The 24,586-nt window shown below is 44.6% G+C and overlaps 1 protein-coding gene across 3 annotated transcripts in view; it reads right to left on the bottom strand.

The window, feature by feature from the left end:
* The window catches only part of LOC139749763 (dorsal-ventral patterning protein Sog-like), a 486,011-nt gene that overhangs the window by 74,413 nt on the left and 387,012 nt on the right, over positions 1-24,586 (bottom strand). The window lies entirely within an intron of this gene.

Raw genomic sequence — 24,586 nt, 5'->3', positions numbered from 1 at the left:
CGTACTTCAGCTGCAATTTAAAAACTAACTCGACGGTGTACAGATAGAGACGAGGGCTCCCAGAGCTGTTACAGGGACATGCTCCTAATCATGGCGCACAAAATTTCGATAATGATGCACTTGGTTTATGTAATAATGTCTTTCAGTGTTACCCCCACACACACACCACCAGCTTTGATCCTACATATCAGTAAAGGTATTAATATACTTAAATATATATATATATATATATATATATATATATATATATATATATATATATATATATATATATATATATATGTATATATGCAAAATAAAACCTTGAAAATTATACAATGTCTGCCCCAAGACCACAGAGTATTCGGAGATAAAAAAAAAATGTATGAAATGTATTAAGAAGACAATACTTAAAACCTGAAACTCAAGATTGAAATTTCTGCTTTAGTGATTCAGATAAATGCCTTCTTAACCGAGGTGTTCAAAGTATATAAACCACAGTACAAGTGAATGTAAATCGATCCAAATAATATCCACCTCGCATGATAATGTTTATAGAGTACATCAGTTAATACAAATAAAAAAGCAGCAGTTATTACCACCTTCCTGGCAAATAGCTTCCCTTGACCTCACCATCTCCGCTTATCCGCCTAAAGAATCTAATCACCCGAGTCCTTCCCTTCAAAACTGCCAAAACCAGTTGTTGTGGAACAGATACACAGAGGAGCTCCAGACTGACAATAACACAGCCCAGTGCATCTATACTGACAGCTCCCTCCACTCTGCCAGTGGGAGGAGCTGGAAGAGCTGTTGTGATGACCCACCCCCATAGTACCTACAGTCTACTGTATGCTGTAGGAACCACCAGCACTTTGGCTTAACTGGAGGTGTTGTCAGTCGCTGTGAACTGTCAAGTCTATGGCCAGAGATGTGGACACGCGCTATAACACTACGTCTTAGACTGTGGGGGAAAAAAAATCTTTTATGTTAAACAGATTAAGAAATGGTACAACACCTTATTGTCAGTAATACGATCCCTCGACATTCTGAAACTCTAACCCACTCTTCGCATCCAGCAGACACAACCACTGTAAGAAAGACTGTAAGCTTATGTAACGAGCCAACTTTGTAGCAGTTTACGTAGTAATCATCAACCCACTCAGGGTCTTGACAAAGACACTTAATGTGACCTCTGTAATCCCTCTGCGCTACCGCTCACAGGAGGAGGAGGAGGAGAAGGAAAGGGGTTGGCCACAAAGAGAGTAGCCTCCTTGACAGCGGCACAAATCAAAGACAAGATTTGGAAATCCCCCCGGGGATCTGCTGAGGCACAGGACCCGGTGAAATTTACGACGGACCTGAGCGACGTAGAACTCATCCACTTGAAGTTTTAACGACCGGGAGATCAAGGAGACAAGAGGCGCCCCCGGGGCCCGTGTGTGTGTGTGTGTGTGTGTGTGTGTGTGTGTGTCCCTCTCTCCCCCCCACCCGTAGCCAGAGGGAACTGAGCCGACGCAGCCAAATCCCTGTCCGCACGGCGATTCAAGTCGCCGTAAACACCGGCATATTAACTAAAGCGATAATTAGGTGACTCGCTGTGAAATATCGCAGCCGATGGCTTATCAACAACAAAGCAACTTCGTGGTCTGGCGGAACCACCTCCCCTCCCGCCCCCCCCCTTTCACCTCACTATTAACCCCCTCCTCCCTCACCGCCGCCCCCACAAGAGATGAACACAATGGCCCTTACTGTGGCGTAAAGCTCTTGTTAATGACCTCTTCCGCCCTACTCCAGCGGAGCACTTCAAAAAGACTCGTTATCTCCGCTCGCTTCTGCCCTCGTTTTATCGGGCCCACCATCGTCACGGCCAACACCCCACCATTTCAGGAGAGGGGGGGCGGGCACCATCGGGAGACCGCCAGATAACGAGAGAGAGAGAGAGAGAGAGAGAGAGAGAGAGAGAGAGAGAGAGAGAGAGAGAGAGCTGGCAAACCGCACCACTGCATCGCTCGGTGCGGGTTTACACACACACACACACACCTACACCTCCACCCACACACACATAGCGCTCGACACCCGCGGGCCACAAAGGCGGAGAAAACTTAATACATTCATTTTCCCGGAGGAAAGAGCCTCAAGGGCCGTGCGTGGACGTGTGAAGTGGTCAACGTTTCAAGGGTAATAAAACCCGGGAGAGTTATCGTCGCCGCCTCGCGCGCCATAATCAAACGAAACACACAAAAGAAACGAGCGATGGAGGAGGGGAGGAGGGGGGGTATTTTTTTTTCAGCCGCCTCCAAAACTCGGCTTTGGAGTGAGGAGGGACGACGACGGACACGTTGAAGGCGACGGCGGTGATTCACGTGAATCATCAGCCATCGCTATATCGGGAGGAGAGAGAGGCGGCCGACATCTGAGCCTGGCTACAGGCTGCGTCTGTTATTGTCCGCGGGGGGAGAGAGAGAGAGAGAGAGAGAGAGAGAGAGAGAGAGAGAGAGAGAGAGAGAGAGAGAGAGAGAGAGAGAGAGATGGAGCACTTGTTGCCATGAATCTCTTAGGGGGGGAGGGGTTACCGTCGGCGCTGCTGAAGGGAAGGAGGGGGCGTCGGGGCTCCAGCAGGAGGAGGAGGAGGAGGAGGAGGAGGAGGAGGAGGAGGAGGGGCGGCTTCCTAGACCTCCTGCTCCTGACGAAGGTGGCGTCCCCCTCCAGCCTCCAAGATGGACGGACGGATCTTCGACCAATAATGACCAGCGGGCGTCGCTTACTTGGTCAACGCCGGCCACCACCAACACGCCCTCCTGCCACTACCGTTTTCTTTACGGAACATCACCACAATGAACGGTACATTTTCTTCTTTCTTTTAATTTAACCACACACCAAGATGCCAGCACCATCCATCGTCAAGCCAAGACACACACACACGTGTGTGTGTGTGTGTGTGTGTGTGTGTGTGTGTGTGTGTGTGTGTGTGTTAAACAAAAGAGCCTGAGGGCTGGTCTCCACCCCTGCACACCTGGGTATAATGAAGAAAGCGTAACATTCCTCTCCTGTATTACGACACCATATTTCTGAGCTCCCTCTCGAGCGGCGTGGACACGCGCTCGTTTGTAAGGAGAGGTCCCGCTGTGGTTTATGTCCCCCACATTAAAACGTCTGTTCTTTAAGGGGATATATTAAACCGCGTCAGACTTTCTCTGAGGGGGGGGGGAGAGGGGGTGTGGAGTTTTAAGACGGCGCTGCTCTCTCTCTCTCTCTCTCTCTCTCTCTCTCTCTCTCTCTCTCTCTCTCTCTCTCTCTCTCTCTCTCTCTCCTTCCCCAGCTAGCAAACTGTCTGTCTGTTTCCTAGTCGCTTGTCTGTTTTCACCGCGAAACTGCCTGTCTGTTCGTTCCTGTCTGTGGTTAATCATTCTCTCTCTCTCTCTCTCTCTCTCTCTCTCTCTCTCTCTCTAAGTGATATGGGGCCATCTAAGTCATAGACAGTGGCCGTGCCAGTACAGCCGGTAACAGTAACGAGGTTTACTTATGCCAGTGGAGGCAGTAACACAAGCAAGGTCAAACATGCCAGTAAAGGCAGTAACAGTGGCCAGGTTACTTACATCAGTAACAGTATCAAGGTTACTTCTTACGTCAGTAACAATAACTAGGTTACTTACGTCAGTAACAATAACAAGGTTACTTACGTCGGTAACAATAACAAGGTTACTTACGTCAGTAACAATGACAAGGTTACTTACGTCAGTAACAGTCTCAAGGTTACTTCTTACGTCAGTAACAATGACAAGGTTACTTTCGTCAGTAACAGTATCAAGGTTACTTCTTACGTCAGTAACAATAACAAGGTTACTTACGTCAGTAACAGTAACAAGGTTACTTACGTCAGTAACAGTAACAAGGTTACTTACGTCAGTAACAGTAACAAGGTTACTTACGTCAGTAACAGCAACAAGGTTACTTACGGCTCAGTAGTCGTAGTAGTAGCAAGGATAACCACGCCAATTACGAGAACCATGTGAGTCAATATGATGGACGTGTGGGGGTTCGACTTGGTTTAGCACGACAATAACAACGTCTAAGGCCACGACAGCGTATGTACAGCTTCATCACGTCAACATGTCTCTTGGTATGACAGTCCTGGATATACGAGTCATGTTCACGGCAAAATCCACGTCTGATTTGCTGGTCATCCTCCTCCTGACGTGTCTGATAAGCAAACGCTTCGTTGATGACGAAGGAGGAACCTTACAAGCGACAGACCTTTTGACGAGTCTCACTTCAAGCACTTCGTTGTGGACGAAAGTCATCCGCTGTTCGCCCTGCTCGGCGAATCGTCCACGAAGGAAAATCCCAACGCTCCGACAGGCGGTGGAAAATACAATACAGCCGATGACTACTGTATTATACAGCCTCCTGACCGTCTTTTAAGGATGGAACACCAAGTCTGTGTGTGTACTGGGTCAATACACCTCTTCTGTGGTCTCGTCTCTCAAACACCCATCCATCAACCTCTCTCTCTCTCTCTCTCCGCCTCCCAACACACATGGTAAGTCTTGCTTCCCCATGCCCTAAACTTTTTGGAGCTTCTTATTTACCTTGGAGCAACTGGGAGCACTTAACACCATGAGGAACACAGTAATTATCAAAACAACGTTAAGAAAAAAAAAAGAGAAAAAAAAAAGCTAAATCTGACTTCCAACACTACGTACAAAATATGGATTCCACCCTGTAGTTTCCAACGCCCGCGGAGACCGTGAGCCACCATTCCCTGACGCCTTCTGAGCCAGCGTCTGATGATAAAGTGTTTGGGGGGGGGGGGGGGGGGGGGCAATTGAGACTTTCTGACAGAAAGACCCCAAGCAAAAAGACGCATGGCCCGACAGGCAATGACATGGCTGGTGCAACCGCATCAAAAAAAAAAAAAAAGGGAGGGGGGGAGGGGGAGAAACGTCCAGTAAATATGGTATAGATGAAATAATGCGATGCCTGGCATGTTTCTCGCTCAGTAATAGTGATAAACAAGGCGCAGTGTGGAGCCCTATTCTCTCTATCTAGATCCTCCTTTAGTGGAGTTTATAAAAGTCTTTCAGGCTAGGGAAAATCGTGAGGGACATCACACACACACACGGGATGGGGCGCGGGGCGGGCGGGCGGGCGGGCGTGGGTGGGGGGTCGATGTTTCTAACCCTGCCACCCACCAGAGCTCCCTCCCTGGTGCTACCACCTAATATTCTGAGGCTCATGGCGCTGGCGGTGGGATTCATACGGTGTTGGGAGCGCGAGAGAAATCCTGGTCTGGCGTCGTAGGTTAGTTACTGGAAGACAACGACTGCATAATCTGCCGGGGGTCGCTGCCTCCAGTGGCGACGTGCACGGATAAGCCCCTCGGTCTTATCATATCCGTGTTTACGTGGACGATCGAGGTACACAGAGAGATAAACAGTTCATCGGCACGTACGACCAAACGTGGGCGGACCATAAATTCAGAGAAATGTCCAAACGGCGTCGCGGGAGGAGGGAGGGGAAAAACCACCTAAATGTACCCTCAAAGAGCGAACAAAACCAGTGACAAATGCAGTTCAGCATCGATAAGTGTAAAATACTGAGCCTCTGGGGTGGGTGGGAGAGAGAGAGAGAGAGAGAGAGAGAGAGAGAGAGAGAGAGAGAGAGAGAGAGAGAGAGAGAGGCGGGAATATAAACCATCAGCTTGATAGCGCTGAACGAGATGGATCAGCATGTCAGAGCGGGGAGGACCTGGGACAGAAATATAAAGCCAGGGCAATAAGGCATTAGTGTGTGTGTGTGTGTGTGTGTGTGTGTGTGTGTGTGGCGTAATGCCAGTGGAAGATTCACACCTCAGTTTTGGTCGGCCGTTGCTAGAATGGACGTAGGTTCAGCAGAAAGCATACGAAGACCGATGACAACACTGAGAAGTATTACAAAATCACCTTAACAGCGTTACGCTAAAGGAACTTAATTTATACAGCGTTATGCTAAAGGAACGTTAATCTATACAGTGCTACGCTAAAGGAAGTTAATCTACACAGTGTTACGCTAAAGGACCTTAATTCATACAGTGTTACGCTAAAGGAACGTAATTTATCACTTTCTTGTGAGACAAAGGTGATTTGATTTTAGTACAGGTGCCTAGTGGATAAAGGGTGTAAATAAAGCTACTATCAATAAAGTCCTAAACTTAAGTGTTCAAGGCGGAACTCAATGATCTTAAAACTAGACAAACTAAGAAATCAGAGGGAGACAGACGGACATAGTTTGAAAATATGGGGAACACATCACTGGGTACGCCACCAACCTGAGTTACCCTGTGAAAGCAGCGAGTGCTTGTGTATCATGACCAGTTACCACACTAAGGGGGAGGGAGTCTTGCACTCGTGGGGAGGCCCCTCCATCTCTAAGCCTTTCTGCACCATCCTACATCAGTCAGTGTATTCCATCCATCCACCGGTATACTATACCATTATTTTCTTTACATCCTTTCGGTTACGTTTCTTGATCAATGTCTTGTTGTGAATTTTGGTGGCTCTGTCTCGGAATCTTGGCTTTGTTTCCTGCCAGGTCATAGTTATATATAGAGTCATTCCTTCATTATGTCCCATCCTCATTACTTTCAAATTGGGGGGTGAGGGTGTAAATTTCATCAGCCACACATCTCACCAGCTTTGGAAGCTTGTCGAAGTCCCTTTGAACACAGACGCAATCCCTTTCATTCTCTCATGACCCTGGGATCGTCTGTAAACATACTGAGGTATGAATTCAGTCTCTGTGGCAAGTCATATGCCTACGTCAAGAACAGCTACGTCCCTAAGACTTTAGCGCTGCGGCAAACCCACCCACCGTCGAAGCTTTGGAACTCTCTACCTTCTCAATGTCTTGCCCAATGACTATGACTTGGAACATTTCAAAAAGACAGGTCTATCACCTCCTCCAATATTCGTAAATACTTTCCCTTGTCCCGTCTTTTTTCCCGTTTCGTAATCCACTCTATATTTCGATCAAGGCTTTGGCCTTGATGCTGTAGACTTCTGTCCAATACTGGAGCTTTCAACATGAAAAAAACAAATAAATATCACCACTCTGATCCCCATCCGTCTTCGAAAACGCTCCTCTGTCATGCGTCGTCTGTTCCTTTCCACCGAGGTAATTTTCGATTTACCGTACATGTCACCCCTTCACGCCTGGCTTCCCATCCCCCTTCCCTACCACCCCTCTCGTGTGCGACAGTGCCAATTGCCTTCTGGCAGTCCAAGAACGCATAATCCACCCATCCATCTCTTTAAAGTCCAAAACAGAGCTCACTCTGTCAGAGACGTTGTGATTTGATCCCCCAACAATCTCTTTTCTCTGAACTCGTGTTGCCTCCGACTCGGGCAGTAATCATCCATTTGCTTTCTGTTTATACTACTGCAGCCTTTTTACGCTGTGGCCGCGCTCGTCAGAGATACCAGTCTGTAGTTGAGTGCAATTTCGCTATCTCCTTCCTTGAAAACGGGCACGACACTCGCTCTCTTCCAATCCCTGGGCGTCGCACGCTCTTCCACCGATCTTATTTTTAACGCCATTTTCCAGTGGCCTTATCAAGTGTTTCTGCAAACTCCTTGAGCAAATATGGAGGGAACTCATCGGCACTTAGGCGGATCAAGACCTTTCAACAGCCTACTTACGTCTTTTCCCGGTAATTCTAGATGTTTTCAGAGTCCCTTTCATCTCGCTGGTGTTGGGGGACTATGTCATCCGCCAATGTGGGTTTGCTTCGGTACTTACAACATGACACACATACTTTCTCGCCCTCCTCAACATCCCTACGTTCAGCATCTCCTAATCTCATTAGCTGCCCTTTAATCGCGCGCACGCGCGCGCGTGTGTTTACAATTACTAAATGATTACAATCAGCAAGTGTTACAATCGTGTCGCTATGTCTCTTAATCTTACATACATGTGCCATGTCTTTATACACACACCCCAGTGTGTGTGTGTGTGTGTGTGTGTGTGTGTGTGTGTGTGTGTGTGTGTGTGTGTGTTTACGATTACCAAATGATTACAATCTGCAAGTGTTACATTTGTGACGCTATGTCTCTTAATCTTACATATATGTGCCATGTCTTGACACACAGGTCCCAGTGTATGTGTGTGTTGTGTGTGTGTATGTGTGTTGGGGAGTGGGGAGAAGGGTCAGCTCGCCGGCACACCCTCGTTGACCCCGCCTGACCTCTGCTGACGAGCCTCTTGACCTGGGGCGGGGTCAGGCACACACCATACATGGGAATAGTAAATAACATGTTGTCTCTGGAGATGACAGATGGGTTGAAGATGTCTGGCCTTGATGATTGTGGTGGTGTGTGGTGGTGGTGATGGTGTGTGGTGATGTGTGTGGTGGTATGTGGTGATGTGTGGTGGGTGGTGCGAGGCCCACAGTGTCTGTTGATCTACTAAAACTCTGGTCACATTCTTGTCCATCAGCCACCGCTGCTCCATTTTTGGTCACGAGACGCTGGAGGAAACACAAGACTGGGTTCTCAACACCATCTTGCCTTAACTTAAATCATAGTCGAGTCTCTAACTTTCCGTATATCAGGGGGGATGAAGGCTCCGGCGTTACCGGGCTCCGCCGGCAAGAGGTACACTGCGAGTGAAAAGTCACCTTTGGTCAGGCTGTATCATCGGAAGTCTCAGTCTCGGCGAAAGAACTCCTCACCCCCCAAAAGGAGTCTACATTTCCCTGCTGCGGGAAGCAGCGCAGCCTTTAAGAGGAAATTGCTCCTGGAGTAATCATAGCGCAGACAAAAGCCAGTTCGTCTTAGGCACTTTCATTGTAATTCCCTTCTTTCCAGGCCATACCACTACTACTACTACTACTACTACTACTACTACTACTACTACTACTACCACTACTACTACTACTTTAACCGCTCTTTCTCTCTCCCACTTCTACAGCTATTACTTCGTCTCCTACACTGATGAGCACCAGAGAGGCCCACTAACATACATCCTATAGCCTTGGCATCTCAAGGACTTGACCAATTCCTAACTCACACAGACCAACTGTCGAATTCTGTACCTCCTTAAATTTTTTTCCTCAACACTCATCTGTCCTTCCTCTCAACTGCATATCATCGACATTAGAACACTTGCCACGTTTATAATTTTTGTCCCACCAGTTCCGTGTTCGGTACCATTACGTAAGCTAAACACATATATATACACACCAACACTTCCCATACAACGCCAGAGGACAGACCGCCAGAACATTTATATCCTACGACCCCAGCCAAAAATACTACCACAGAGAGAGAGAGAGAGAGAGAGAGAGAGAGAGAGAGAGAGAGAGAGAGAGAGAGAGAGAGAGAGAGAGAGAGAGAGAGAGGGGGGGGGGGGCAGACTTGATGAAGCGTTGAGCGAGGAATAAATTTAACAGGTTCATTATACAGCGGATGGGAGACTAATACATCTCTCTTGGAGTGCCAATGGGGCCAGAGCTCCGACACCCTCAAGGAGCCGGCGCTGTTGCTACCTTCGCGTACGCACGCCCAAGCACCACAATAATGACCGACACCCCTTCATCCCATCCCTTCTCCGTTACTGACCCATCTCTTCTTCGTTAGTTCTATTATATAATAATCATCATGTACCCGTCTACCACGATGGAGAGCCGTCTCCCGGTAGAAGCACCATCAATAATATCCATTCTTCAGTATGTATCTTATCATTCCTGCCCCTACATATATATATATATATATATATATATATATATATATATATATATATATATATATATATATATATATATATATATATTCCTATGAGTCCATGGGGAAAATGAAACACGATAAGTTCCCAAGTGCACTTTCGTGTAATAATCACATCATCAGGGGAGACACAGAGAGAAATATAACAGTCAGTTATATACATCTTGACATACCTAGATGTCACAAGAGAACCGAGTTATACGACTAATTTGGAGGATTACGTACTAACCCACAATGATGGAGTCAGTTCATTCTAGTACAGCCAAATTGTACTCATCACTGGTGCCTGGTGTACTGTACCCAAGGGACCTTCAAAGCTCACTGCGCCATACATTCACTCCACCGTCCATACATATTGGCGGTGACATACGCCACGCCCTTAAAATGACTGTAGTGGTGGGGGTCGAGGCATTTATATATATAAATATGTTTCAACCAACCGACCAACCATCATCGTAATATATCAAGAGACTAATTTCCCCGTTTTTGTGACCATTTTACCTACCTACACTAACTGTATCATTTTAATGTGACGTTTTAACTCCAGCGTTGCGTTCCCCCGCCCGTGCGAGCGACTTACATTTATTGTGATACATCTTGGCGGGAAACATGCGCGTCTGCACCCCTTCCCCCTCCCCCTCCTTCCCTTCCCCTCCCTCAAGCCCTGGACGCCAGCGGCCGAGCCCCAACGGTCGGCGCGAAGCATCGCTCACGAGATCGTCAACCCGTCCGCCTGGCGGGGCAACTGGAGGGGGATGGGGAGGGGGGGTCGGGTATGATGGAAGGAGGGGGAGGGGGGGGGGATCATTGTCGCCGCCACCCGGGGGTCGGTCGTGTTCCCTCTTCCCTCCCACAACCTCGTCTTCGCTGCCGTTATCTCTCTCTCTCTCTCTCTCTCTCTCTCTCTCTCTCTCTCTCTCTCTCTCTCTCTCTCTCTCTCTCTCTCTCGTGCTTGGCTACTATTATGCAAGCCTAACTACGCTAAATAATCAGTCTTGTCCGACGTCTGAAATTTCCCCCAACACATTTGTCGGGTTGTGACATGCCAAGCGACGGAGACGGGGCGGGGCGGGGCGGGACGGGGCAGGGGAGTTAGGGAGGACGGTTGGGGCTGGTGTACGGCGCCAGCGGGGAAGGGTTACGTCGTAATGGTTCATTACGTAACAAGGCTGGGGGGGATCTGATCTTTGAGGGGTACACCATCATCTTCTAGACTGCTAAAACATTATAATTAACATATATCAATAATGACGACCATCATGCCACGCTTCCCTGTCAGTCATTTCATGTGACTGAGTCACCTGTTCCTCCTGTCCGCCACTCGCGCCTCTGACATGATGGGTAAGAGAGCCGGAGTCCTGCACTCGCCCTTGCAAGTGCTTGCACGACGAGTGGGAGGTGTGCCGACCTTCGAGGAGGTTGCATCATCGTCAACGGACGGAGAGGATGCGTACATGGCCCGAGAGGACCGTCACGTCCCGAAGAAGCCCACCTTACTCTGCTCCTGCGTGAAGCGCATCCTCGGAGCCGCAGGGTTCCTCAGAGAAGGGGGGGGGGGGGGGGGGATAGGAGTTATATAAACAAGCGCGCTTGCTTCCATGCCACAGTTGTATAATGTTTATCCTGTATGTAGGGGAACGGGTTACTATATATGGGATGGGTGTAACTATATATATATATATATATATATATATATATATATATATATATATATATATATATATAGTGTAACAAATGTGGTAATTATTGTCTTTAATAAACTGCAATTTTCCCAATACCATCTGTTTCTCTCCAAGTAATGATAATAATAATAATAATAATAATAATAATAATAATAATAATAATAATAATAATTTTTTTTTTTTTTGCTTTGTCGCTGTCTCCCGCGTTTGCGAGGTAGCGCAAGGAAACAGACGAAAGAAATGGCCCAACCCACCCCCATACACATGTATATACATACGTCCACACACGCAAAATATACATACCTACACAGCTTTCCATGGTTTACCCCAGACGCTTCACATGCCCCGATTTAATCATTTAATAATAATAATAATAATTAATAATAATAATAATAACTCAAAAAGTATCAAGTGTATGTATGTATGTTGTTGCATGTACTGGCTATGAACAGTCGAAGAACCAAATATAATGAAAAACATACAAGTTTTTATAAACTTTCAAGCCACATACGATTTCATCTCGCCAATACGTACACCAAACACTGACAATGAAAAAGAAAGAAAAAAAAATCCATATCACTTGAAAACCATTTAGCGCAGCATCGTCACCAAACGAATGGACATTACTGATCCTTTAGCTCAGGGTGTCGTAATTAAACACGAGGTTCGGGGATTAAAGTTAAGCAATACTGTGATCTGGATATGGTAACACTGCTCGTGGACGGGCCACAGTTGGATGTTGCTAATATTATGATATCTTTTTTTTTTTTGGAGGGGGGAGGGGAGTTTGGCTTTATTGTGCCTGCAATCCGCCAGACTCTTACACTCCTACAATTACTGGGAGGGCTTGTGCTTGGTGCGGGTAATGTTTGATTTTTTTGTTTTGCTTGTGTTGGTACTTAACGTTTAACAATATCAGAGGGCAGAATTTGATCGTCCAAAATTGCAAGCGCGAGATAACTCTATATACTTATATTTCAACGTGTTCAAATCATGTTTGTACTTTGAAAATTTGCGATAAGGTAAAATAATGAAACCCTACGATTCTGGACTTTTGCAACACCTCTTATTAATGTTACCACTGTTACAGGATGTGATGTGACGAACTGGCACGAGAGGATTTGCCCAATACATGAACATATGGCTAGGCTATGGCTAGGCTACTGCTTTTAGCCCTATATCTAGTCTAGAAATAGCTAGGCTACGGCTTAAAATCCTTTATTTTGTCTAGAAATAGCTAGGCTACCGCTTTAAGCCCTATGTCTTCTAGAAATAGCTAGGCTAATGCTTTACGCCCTATGTATTTTCTAGAAATACTTAGGCTAATGCTTTAAGCCCTATATCTTTTCTAGAAAGTGTTCAACATATATGTAAAATATATATTTTGTGCGCTTGCTTGTTAATGTTTTGTGTCTGTCTGTCTGTTTGTTTGTTATTCTTATGGCTGAACCTTAGCACCAACAGGCCCAATATTTTGAGTGCATGTACTTCTGGTTTTACTAAAGGTTGGCTCTGAATGACTTGTTAGCACTGCTGGATGAGGCTATGATAACGTACAGAAGATAAAGATTAATGGGGGATTATAGACTATGGCGGGACTATGGACTACTGAGGAATCAAATACTTCTGTGGCACTATAGACTACAGGGACACCATTCATATGTTCCTGGGCTACAACTGATGTGGGACCTACTCGTGTGTGTTTCTGGGAAACACCACAAAAGTGGATGCCATGCGTGTGAAACACACGTACAAGGATGGACAGGAGCTGGTGAAATATGGGTGGTACAGGATAGACAGAAAGGGTGAAACAAGGATACTGGGTGGACAGAAGGGGTGATACACGGGTACTGGGTGGATAGTAAAGGTGAAACGTGGACACTGGATGAACACAAGGGGCAAAATATGGGTACTGAATGGATGAAGGGGGTGAAACGAGTGCAGGTAGATAACCAGAAAGAGTGAAACATGCGTACTGGAGGGACAGGACTATGAAACACTGGTTAGGGGCTAATTTACCTAACCCGCCAAAAGTATTAGCTCTAGATGGTGAATGAATTAGATTCTAACGAACCTATCAGGAAAACAATGATTAACTGAACTGATCATGGGTCTAAAAAAAAAAAGAACTGCGTACGGTCAAAAGAGGAAACACGTTCAGAATTTTCGAGAAAAAGTTAACCGTACAACAAAATGAACGAATGGAAAATCAAATTTCACCAAAGAAAAATTCATTAATACTCTTCACCGCAATTTCAAGAGAACAAATGGAAATTACGGAGTAACTCCGTCGCAAGTCCTGGATGCTCAGACGACGGTGCGCACCGCTCGACCACAGGTGCTGGTGCTGGTGGCGGCGGGGGAGGTAGTAGAAGTCTGCGAAGCCAAGACACATCCACCTCCTCCCGGCGTCTGATAACTTTCCTCTCTCAGTGGTTGCTTGCCGAGAGAAAGAGAGAGAGAGAGAGAGAGAGAGAGAGAGAGAGAGAGAGAGAGAGAGAGAGAGAGAGAGAGAGAGAGACCTGGTGGTGTGGGTGGCAGCGCAGGCCGTAATCCTACCTCCGTACCATCTTCACCTGGACTCTCCCACAGTTCCCGCCTAACATCCCCCCCACACACACCCCACTCAACTCTCGCTACACTCGGGATATTCCCCCCCCCCCTACCTCCACCCCCGCTAATTATAGCGGGCTGTTCCCTGCTCCCCCATACCCTCTTCTCCAACCACCACCACCACCAACAATATAATTCGCCAAAAAAACCCCACCCTAATTCCATCGGTTATTTCAATTATTACGCGCAGTTAATGGATTACAATTACAGGCTCTCGATGCAAATCATCATAATTTACAGCGTGGGGGTAATCGAACACAACCCTACACATGAATCTAGCGGGCATGACGCTAAACCTGAAAGACTGGGTGGAAAGTAAGCAACCAAATGTTCTCAAGACCTGAAGTTGTTTTTTTTTTTTCTCCACCTCTTCTTGTGGCAACACTGGGTGAGTCACCACCTTGTCTGTGGCAACACTGGGTGAATCACCACCACCTCCTCTGTTAAACCCATCGGTCGGTTGGGTGGTGGGAAGGAGGTGAGAGGGAGGGAGAGTAAAGATGGAAAAGAAGGAAGAAGTGAAGGTCGTACATAGGTGGATGGGAGGATGGAGGTCAAAGAAGCCAAGGGTTACAAGAGATGGTGGGAAGGGACCCATACGGAAAGGAAAACAATTACGAAGGGGAAAGGAAGGGGTATAGACGGAAGGGAAGCAGATGTGAAGGATAAAGATGGAAAAGGGTTAAAGGGATAAAGATCTAAGTAAATGTACGGATATAAGAGAGGGGTGAGAGAGAGGGTACTTAAGGGAAGGTATGTGAGTATATTGGAATAAGACGACGGTAAAAGTAAGGTTCGCCTCTCTCTCTCTCTCTCTCTCTCTCTCTCTCTCTCTCTCTCTCTCTCTCTCTCTCTCTCTCTCCCTAACCCTGCTGGCTACCGGTTATACGATCGCATCTGCGGCGGCGGCGGCGGCGCTAGACAGCCGCCTTTGAACCAACTCGCCAGACATAAATTCGCAAATCGAGACTCCGAATCAGACTTTTTCCTCAGCGTCTGTATCATCCATCAGCGGGAAAATCCTACCTGGCAAGGTAGGCAACAATCAACCCGGCGTATAAGGATCTCGTAGGTGTACGTGGTTCTCAGGTGGTGGTGGTGGGGGGGCGTCACACTGGCAGTATGTCATCCTTCCGTTGGTGATGATAGCTACCTAGCGCTCGCCATCTGAAAGATATATGGACACCGCGGTTCCCTCGGCTATCCAAGATATGGAAGAACAACCCGGAACATTTATTCCCTAGCTATCATAAATGTGGAAGAACCACCCGGGACATTGCTCGACCGAATTCATACGAAACTACTTATATATATAAAAGAGAAAAGCCTGACTGCCAGAGAAAAGTATAAGATATTACTTCCTCTTCATGATGGACAACACCAAGCAAAGATGGGAGAATGTCAAGCACAGATCACTTAAGGAGGAACGCTGTGTGTGTGAAGTTTTCGCGCACCTCGGATGCAGTCATGCGCACCTGGAACCGGATTGGTCAAGCACGGTTAACTTCCGCCGAAAACGCTGCCGTGATTGGTGGAGACGCGGGGTGGCGCGAGAGTGTTGCCCCCCCTGACGGGTTGTGGGAACATTAACCAAGGGGCGGTCATAAATCCCAACTCCCGACCACTAACTCTATTATGACGTAAACTGCATGGCAATATGCCGACAGAATTTGCTGTGAAATCATCTCTCGTTAGATTGATATGACTTGCTGCCGAGAAACAGAGTAAGAAAAAAAAAAAAAAAGGTTACTCTTAAAGGTTAGACGTTCGTGACAGAAGACATATTATAAGGTGAGAATTTTAATACGAGACAGATGTGTGTTTCATAAGTACAAACGAGTCGCATTAATTCTTTGCAACGACTATATATATATATATATATATATATATATATATATATATATATATATATATATATATATATATATAAGGCTGTATTCCCAGACCCGAGACAACACTTGCACGTGGTAACAACGCCAAGTGAAAAGTCACCTTCGCGGCCACGTTGCATCGACGCCATTTGTACGAAAACGTGTGGTCTCTCCTCGTGGAATTTTTCGTTCCAAGGAGTCATCATTCCCCTGCTTCTGATTAAAGAGCAGCCTTGGAGTTGCAGCAACCCCGTAAAAGTGGCTCTGGGGTTATATATATATATATATATATATATATATATATATATATATATATATATATATATATATATATATATATGTGTGTGTGTGTGTGTGTGTGTGTGTGTTTTGGACAATCACATGTTTACCAAATGGCGTCCTAGCTTCGTCTCTTCGATGTATATCAACTGACTGTTATATTTCTCTCTTGTGTCTCCCCTGATGATGTGATTATTACATGAAAGTGCGCTTGGGAACTTTTCGTGTTTCATTTTCCCCGTGGACTCATAGGAATATATATATATATATATATATATATATATATATATATATATATATATATATATATATATATATATATATATACATAATCAAACGGTATTAGTATAGTCAGCCAGCAAGACGATACACTGCAAGCGGGAAGTCACCTTGGATACGGCTGTATCATACAACCTTATCAAGGACCTTCATGCGCGCCTTACAAGAGCCCAAATGACCCTGCTCCCCCGTGGAGCGCTGCCTGGAAGCTGCAGGAGCCCCGTAAAGGTGTTTACCTTGAGCTGACTCAGGAGGTCTTCCACCCCAACAGCTCGGGGCTGAGGCCAAGCTTGACTTTGGGTCTTTGATCGACCGAACAAGCTGTTGCAAACTGTGGGTTGGCAGGACACGTAATCATCACCGTTTGGTTAGCCTCGTGCATAAATACCCATCCAGGGTCAAGTTAAACTGTCACTGTGTATACCCAGCGAGGTTCTGCTGGCTGCTGGCATTGTATTTGAATATTCTCGGGTTATGGATGTTGAAGGGGCTTTGTGTGTGTGTGTGTGTGTGTGTGTGTGTATTGTATCCTTCGATTTTTTTTTTCTTGGGGGGGATGATATGTATATACAGCCTCCAGTCACGAACCTCAAAAGTCCACATCGGGTCTTATGGGAAATGTTAACAGAGTTTAAGATATATATATATATATATATATATATATATATATATATATATATATATATATATATAGAGAGAGAGAGAGAGAGAGAGAGAGAGAGAGAGAGAGAGAATGGGCGAAAATGGGTCTTCGTGTCAACAACGGATCATTTTGGAGTGTGTTTTGAGGGTCATGCCTTCTAAGACTTTGGAAGCGCAACTACTGCTAAACCTCTCCCTTTTACGCCCTACAGTACACCTCTAATGATTTCAATCTTCCCCAAAAGTATTATTTTTCATTTTCTAATAACCTACCCCCTTCACATATATATATTTACGTGTTGATTTGAATATGATGAAAAGCGCGTTCCTGCATGAAAAACACATATGAAAATTTAAAACTGCTTAAACTTATGCACTTTGGCCTCTTACAAATATACGATAAAATAGTTGTGTATAGACACTCAGGAAGTCTGGAACCCGTACAAACGATCTCCCACATTTACATAAGGTGGCGACTATGGGTGTTTACACCGTGTTTATACATGACGTCATGCACTTTGCCATACCGGCGATAACTCGCTTCATTACTTTGCTAAAACGTTCCTTACAAGATGTTCAAGTAAGTAAATGAGTGATATTAATCTTTCATAATCTTGCATCTAGTGTTATTTCCGACTAAAACTGTGGCATGAACGGTGATTTTATTTTCTTTAGATAAAATTTGATAAGAATTGTTACCTTCGATTGTCTGGTAACACTGGGTGTCACGCTCTCGAGGTTAATCGTGAGATATGCCGCCTTTATGCCTAAGCCAAATAGGGATTAAAATACGATGCTCGATCCTAGTGAAACAAGGATCTATTAACATACCCTGTTCTTCCACCGTAAGACACTAGACAGTAAGGACGAATATCGGAGGAGAAATATAGGCACGGGGCGTGACGATATTTCCCGCGCGGCCGTTTCGTATACCTGCGGGCGGGCGGCGGCGGATACCCGGATCCAAACCCCCTTTTTTTTTGTTTTGTTTTCTTTCGGCCGTTGGTCGTAACCGTTAAAGTACGTCGCTTTCTCAAAGTTCACAACGGTAAGTTCGCTCGAATGATTGGTAGGATACACTAGACAACGTAAACCAATCTTACAGCTGGCAAAAATGAGCTACGACATCCCATCTAGTACCCGTACAAGTAGGTTCTTTAAGGGCATCGCTATGTATATGAATAAGGGACATACGGAACGAGATATGTTAGTATGCAATGGTTCGTACATATAATACAGGATATAAAACAAAACTGGAATGAGATATGTTAGTATGCAATGGTTCGTATATCTAATACAGGATATAAAACAAAACTGGAATGAGATATGTTAGTATGCAATGGTTCGTATATCTAATACAGGATATAAAACAAAACTGGAATGAGATATGTTAGTATGCAATGGTTCGTATATCTAATACAGGATATAAAACAAAACTGGAATGAGATATGTTAGTATGCAATGGTTCGTATATCTAATACAGGATATAAAACAAAACTGGAATGAGATATGTTAGTATGCAATGGTTCGTATATCTAATACAGGATATAAAACAAAACTGGAATGAGATATGTTAGTATGCAATGGTTCGTATATCTAATACAGGATATAAAACAAAACTGGAATGAGATATGTTAGTATGCAATGGTTCGTATATCTAATACAGGATATAAAACAAAACTGGAATGAGATATGTTAGTATGCAATGGTTCGTATATCTAATACAGGATACAAAGCAAGACTAACCTTAAATGTATACATCTCACGGTTTCCCCCAAGATCCGAACATCAAAAATGAAGTGACCAAGTCTACGTCATGAAATAAAAATGTATATATTACCATTGATTTTCTACAGAGTCGAGTTTTGGAAAAACTTCAATCGGATTATTTTTTCCCTCAGGATATAATCATCTACATACATAGACGCAAATGTCAGGCAATATGGAAATAAAACGCTGCGTCCGCCTTCGCAAAACGCCCTCTTCCCCCTTGTTGAATAGGGGGGAGCCCCCATGGGAGACAGACAGTGCTAACCCACAGAAGCTCACCAGGGGATAACCAGAGAGTAAGTGAAGTGTGGGTCGCTCTTACCTTCAGGCCGAATGAGATGCTTATGACGCACTGACGCGTCTCTATTTATAGCGTCTGATTCAAATGAAAAAGTACGGGAGACACGAGGATTGAAGGGGGGGGGGGGGGGGCTCGTTAGGTTATATACCACACACACACACACACACACACATACACACACGAGACTGTTATCTATTAATTAAAATCAACATAAATCACAAACGACTATTATCAAACACATATAAATCTGACCCATGGAAAGACTAAGGAACATTATGTGACTCATAGAAAAAACGATAACAAATTGCACGAAGATGGAAGCAGGTTGACCTAAGTCACCGCGATAAATGGAAGAACAGGCAGAAGTGATGGTGAAGAACAGAAGAATATTAATATAAGGATAGAACTAAGCACTTCACTGACTACATGGGTATATACTCGCTTAAACATCTGACGTCATCCATTTCTTGCCAGCAAGGACGTACATCAACTGAATGTTATATATTTCTTTCTTGTATCTCCCCTGATGATGAGATTATTATACAAAAGTGCACTTGGGAACTTATCGTGCTTCATTTTCCCCGTGGACTCATAGGAATATATATATATACATGAATCGCAAATTTACCAAATGGCGTCCTAGCTACGTCTCTTCGTTGTATATCAACTGACGGTTATATTTCTTGTGTCTTCCCTGATGATGTGATTATTACACGAATGTGCACTTGGGAACTTAACGTGTTTCATTTTCCCCGTGGTCTCATACGAATATACTTGATCATGCGCAAAATTGTGATCCTGTCCTATATATATATATATATACATATATATATATATATATATATATATATATATATATATATATATATATATATATATATATATATATTAGCAATTACCTGCAAAGGCAGTTCAAAGGCGATCTCTGAAAAAGAAAAAAAAGCTGATCCAGTTAACTGAGGTGAATAACAGTATAATAAGCGTGGCCCAGCTTTCTGATTAACAATACCACTTTTCTAAAACACATCGACGCACTGTGTATTGTTGTGGCATATTACATTCAACAGCTGGACAAAATGGTTGGGTCGGAGGACAATAGCAGTGCGCTAATCATTATCATGTGACACTTGTTAGGTCGGTGTTTGCTTCTGGGTAGGTAGGGGTCGGATGGGGGTGAGGTTGAATGGCATAGTCTATACACCAATCAAGTGACATACGCAGTCACAGACGAAAGCGTACATAAAAACATACGCACTTCAGAAGCCGCTGTTGTTCGTAATTAGTACCATATAACCCTCAGGATCCCCATCTCCAGGTTTCCCTGCATTTTCAAGGATGCACTCCAATCAGGAGCAGGGAAAGGATGGAGTCCCTTGAAGTGAGAAGTATCTTCGTCGAGACAGTTACTCCAAAGTTACATCTTCCCCGAAGGCGACTCGCATCGCCTCATAATATAACCGGAGTTCGGTAACGCCTGGGTAATTCCTAATCAAATGATGACTTTTCACCTGGGGAAATAATCAAAAGAAAGTGGACTCCGGCAACGCAGGTATTTCTACTCACTGTACATGATTTTAACCAGACGTCGTACATTCGAATCAAGTGCATGTCTGCCGGCGTATGTATGTATGTATGTATGTATGTATGTAGGATGGTTGGATGAACTGTGGGAGCTCGAGGCCTATCGACTGTCAGCGTCATTTAAGGCCTCTGACGTCAAGGCAGACACGACCAGAAGAAATATCTTGAACACCTGTGTCATGTGGTGCAGATCATTCGAAGACCATACACGCTCTCAAGGCATTTACATGACCCTTGCTTCATTTATCTATTTATCTTTATTCTGTGGCTCCTGATGGTACTGAAATGATAGGAACTACGAATTAGCCAGTGGATACTCCCCAGCTGTGGCGCCAAGCACAGCATTAACGCGACGGTATGAGCCCTGAGCACATAACGACCCCTGAGGGTAATAGGCGTGACTAAGTAACCCCAGGAGCACGACGGTAACGGCCTTGAATATAACGGCCTGGCTTCTGACCAGACCTTCAAGGGTCAGGTCAAAAGGTCAGGCTCATCGTGCCCAACCATCGTATCGTTTGTGTTCAATCAGCCAGAGGGTAAGTGGTGAACCGTGCCACCAACTCCTGATACATTCAAAACAAACGATATGATCAAATGATACTACAATATCATCAGATGGTATCATCCAATAAGGTAAATTATGGATATAATACTGTAAATATTAAGTTGTTATCACAAATAGACTAAAGAAAAAAAAAAACGCGATAAATTATGCATATACCCTGATAATTAAGTTATTGCAAATAGGTTGTAAAAAAAAAAAACGCGATAAATTATATTATCGTAATATCAAGTTGTTATGGCAAGTAAATAAATAAAAAACGCGATGCAGGAAAATTCGCGAAGGAATAAGGAAAATAAGACATTGAAGACCCGAGCGCTTCTGTGAGTGTATTCACCTCCTCTGGGATACATAAGAGAAATGAAGGAAAACGCTCGTGTCTTTGTGTTGTACTTCTCACCAGCATACAAAATCATTCTTTGGTGCCTACATACATGCCAGCGGAAAACGGATTTGGCAACAAATTCCATTTTCTCTAACACAAACTTTGTTTTCTTTTTTAAATGACTATATAAGAAAACGACCTGAGGGTAGACTTCGCGCCAGTCTTCTCTGATCATAATAAAACAGGGAATATTAGGGAGGGAGGGAGGGAGGGTTACATCGTCATAACCACCTACAGGTGCATATTCAAAACAACTATTTCAACCTCAGACCTAAATTGCATTTTGATCTTGAGAAAATACATAGCTGCATAGTGAGCAATAACGAGCAAACAAAAAATAAAAAAAAAGAGTCGAATAGAGAGATCCTGGCTATAATTCATCAACATTCCACTCCACAAGACGAGGGAGAAAAAAAAAAATACCGCACAATAGAATTAATTGAAATTCCCCGAGAGTCTTAAAAGAGGTAAGTCAACGACTTCCTCGAATTTTAAACAATGTACAAAACCCTGGGGGCAACAGCGTCTCTGGACGGGTGACTCGCGTAATCTCTCAGCCGCTTGATTAGAAATTCAGAGACACTGGCGAACGTTTGAGACGACGAGGTACACGAAGGATGTAAAATCTTTTTGACATGTGTAACCATAGTGTCGTAGCTTACAAAAGGGGTGAAAATAGGAGGGTATATTTCCATTATATATATATATATATATATATATATATATATATATATATATATATATATATATATATATATATATATATATACACACACACACATCATACGATGCTAGAAGCCTCGATGGTGAAGGTAGGGAGGTAAGTTTACACCTTTCCAGTTTCCCATACTAACACTGAGCCTAGCTAGTATGGGGTGGCTGGTGGGGAGGTGTGTGGGGAGCGTGAGAAGGAAGGGGTCTTGGGGTGATGGTAGATATGGGGGCGTAGTCTTGGGTTTATGTGTGGAGGGAAGAGGAGACAGTGGAGAGGTGTGGGGGTCATGATGACATGGGGGGCGTGTAGAAACGTGGAGTCATAGGGCGAGACGTATGGAAGATGAATCGTTGGGAAATTTTTAAATCATTAAAGTCAACACTCGGACACAGGTACTCGAGATATATATATATATATATATATATATATATATATATATATATATATATATATATATATATATATATATATATATATATCGCATTAGTCTGTCTGAAATATATTCTAATATAATAATCATATATTTCTTTAAAAATTCCAAAATAAATCAATCAAATATTATGTAATAAACATTCTTGAAATTGTTAGTTCAACGTTTGAGATAAATTACATACGTAAGCGTTTTTAGTCCACTGGCGTCGGACTCAATGGGAAATAAATTAATATTGGCTGGTGAGTGAGCCAGCGTCGACTCTCACTTGGGTAACCTAACCTTAGCGCTGTCAATCCTAGCCTCCAGCCTCTTCATTTCTATCGTTTAACATACAAACAGACGCTGGGGGAATAATAAGAGAGACAGTTTAGATGTAAACTGTCACTTGAAATATAAAACTAAGTACAGGAAACTGTTTTGTTGACGTTCGTGTGTCTTCCCAGCCATGTTGGCATCCCCTGGCGGGGTAACCTTAGCTCCCGGGAGGCGGAGCGCGACGTTGCCACGTCACCACATGGCATAAGTGTTGGAAACGTGACCTTCTGAAGGTAAACCCGCGGAGGGATCGGTCCCCGAGGCAGGTTAAAGTCACTGTAAGGTCCTCCTGCTGGACCCGGGGACCGTAACGGACCCCCGGGGTAACGGTCAGCTGCGTTAACGGGCCCCCGCGCCACTCGCACGGTAAATCCCCTTCCTGCCTCAATTCTTTACCTTCCGACCGTCCGGCAAATATTTGCTTCACCATTCACACGACGCGGTTTGTTGCCCAGGGAAGTGGCGAGCAAACTGGGCGGCCTTTCCATCCTCGACGTCCCTGGGTGGCTGGGGTTTCTCTACCTGCAGTGTGGTGGTTTACAAATGACGCGGGAGGAAAGCGCGCGTCCCCCTCCTCCCACCTGTTGCTCAAGACTCTCTCTCTCTCTCTCTCTCTCTCTCTCTCTCTCTCTCTCTCTCTCTCTCTCTCTCTCTCTCTCTCTCTCACCACGCAGTGAAACTCCCGTGACCTCTGGCCGCCTCAACTTCCTTCGTGTTCTCTGGTACCGTATTTTTTTTCAATAGTCTCGATGGTATTTAGTGGTGAGGATCAATCCTGGTCAGCCAAACTAGTGCAGCTCAATATAGCAAGGTCGTAAAGTTGACGTAGAAAGGCTAGACTGCGAAAGACACATCGGAAATACAGGTAACTTTCTCAGTAGGTTATGGTCTCGTCCATTTTTTTTCTCGTAAAAAAAAAATGTAGAAACGACAAATGTTTGAGTTAGACCGATATTCATCATCGTAATCTTCTCTTTCTTGATATAATTCAGATTTAAGCGACGGGAAGCAACGCCATGCATAAATTTCCAGACAATTCATTTTTAGATATGAATTATGGACGCTAAATCTAATATTTAGAGGGTTCTGGGTGGTGGGACGACTTTCAAGAAAAGGTCAAGAAAGTATATATATATAAAAGGTAAGACAATTATGGGCCCTTGGGCTGCACAGAGATGCAGTTTTTTATGCAGGTGATCATGGTGGTCTGGCCTGGAGTACCTCACACTGGGTGAGATATATGGGTGTAGTGATGCCTGCAACACTGCAGATTGTGTTACCCTCACCCACAGACTAGCTGCTGTGTGTGTGTGTGTGTGTGTGTGTGTGTGTGTGTGTGTGTGTGTGTGTGTGTGTGTGTGTGTTGTGTAATTACCCTCGGCCCTATTTCTGTGAGACTTCTGGTGTTACCCAGGACC

This window comes from Panulirus ornatus, chromosome 8 (genome assembly GCF_036320965.1).
Source record: "Panulirus ornatus isolate Po-2019 chromosome 8, ASM3632096v1, whole genome shotgun sequence".
NCBI lineage: Eukaryota > Metazoa > Arthropoda > Malacostraca > Decapoda > Palinuridae > Panulirus > Panulirus ornatus.
The sequence above is the reverse complement of the archived record's forward strand: the minus strand, read 5'-3'. Positions and strand labels throughout refer to the sequence as shown.